We start from the raw sequence: 1,411 nt of genomic DNA, 5'->3' as shown, positions 1-1,411 counted from the left end.
TTAGGATCTACATGCTCTGCAGAAGCTTATAAATAAATAAGAAAATGGTCAATCCAGTTTCCCATAATGGTCTCAATCTCATTCAGGCTTACTTTGTTCAATGGACAAGAGGTCATCTGAGGACATGCCGGGTGCCATGATGTTCGGATGCACCACTACCACATTGAAGGGGAGCCCCCCAGGTAATCCACTGTTCTGGTCACAGCTGCCCTCCGAGTCCTCATCCTCCCTGGGGAAGCCGTTTTCTGAGGCTCCCCCTCCAAAGGGTCCCTCCGGAGACTCCACTTTGATGTGCATGGGAGGTGATTGCTCGTACAGCAGCCCCCCCTCCTCGTAGTACTCAGTCATGGGTCAGACCTGATTTACAGCAGAACTGACTGGCGGGCCAATTCTGATTCTGACAGCTGCTTCCCCATCAACACGAGTTCAAGGTATAACTGAGCCTACTGCTAAAGACATTGCAAGTCTTCAGTATACTGCATCAGATAACTATGAGCTGCCACACACACAATGGGGGGATTTCCTATAAACTATAGGAACTATAAACTAAGTATCTATAAACCTGTTTTTAAACAGTATTCTTCAAATCATTCAAGTCATTGTTGAGAAATACAATCATGTTGTGTATGGTTGGAGCAAGAAGTCCACAGACTTTTCCAGCTAGCTGGAGCCCCTTAAATCCATTTCTGTCATTCTCATATATACTGATAAGTTACTGAAAACATCTGTACATTGTGTAAAAACACCTGGAGCAGGCTGAAAGCTACATCTGAACGTCCAGCTGTGTTACAGTGAGAAGCATCATCCAGGCAGAGAATCGCCTCCAGAGCTGAAATACAACAACAAAACATAACACTGCTTACAACTGCGTAGCATTTTAGAATAGCCACGTTCGTATTTCTCAGTGATGCTGACTTCTGTATTCTGTCGCATCGATGCGCATTTTTTTCTGCACCACATCCGCAATGGTTGCGCATTCCGCATACATTAGGTGCTGATCTTGCAATGGAGGCTAGCTGTTAGCTAACGGCTAACCACAGCTTCAGGTAAAGCAACAGCTTTATCTGAACTGCCGGAGACAACTGGGCGGAAATGAAGAGAAAGCTGACGCTGTTTTGTGTTTCTTACCTCATGATAACGGCACATGGGAGGCAAAACAAAACCAAAACACAATTGGTGCAGCTGTTAGCTCAGCAGCCGATACACATACCGAGCACTGTCGCTTTCTGTTGACGTCACTGAAGGGGGTACGTTCAGGACCAATCACAGTTCTGACATGTTGCACAAACGGACCTTGGTTTCGTTAGTACTGGTCACGTAGTTTTCTCTAATTTCCTAGAGAGGAACTGATATGATATATGTTAAATCAAAGAAAGGAAAGGAGGATCTGAGTAACTCTGTCCTAATTATA

General features: G+C 44.9%; 1 long non-coding RNA gene across 1 annotated transcript; it reads right to left on the bottom strand.

Moving 5' to 3' along the window:
• Positions 1–92: 92 nt before the first annotated feature.
• On the bottom strand, positions 93–1,233 carry LOC147820027 (uncharacterized). Its single transcript, XR_015438261.1, has 2 exons — positions 1,129–1,233; positions 93–829 (listed from the first exon to the last, which is right to left on the bottom strand). It is a non-coding gene; the product is annotated as an uncharacterized LOC147820027 (long non-coding RNA).
• Between the last annotated feature and the right edge of the window lie 178 nt (positions 1,234–1,411).

Source organism: Seriola lalandi, unplaced genomic scaffold, assembly GCF_002814215.2.
Source record: "Seriola lalandi dorsalis isolate HSWRI2012SDOR001 ecotype SW California unplaced genomic scaffold, Sedor1 jcf7180002005081, whole genome shotgun sequence".
Taxonomy (NCBI): Eukaryota; Metazoa; Chordata; class Actinopteri; order Carangiformes; family Carangidae; genus Seriola; species Seriola lalandi.
Note: the sequence above shows the minus strand (reverse complement) of the source record. Positions and strands in the feature narration are given on the sequence as shown.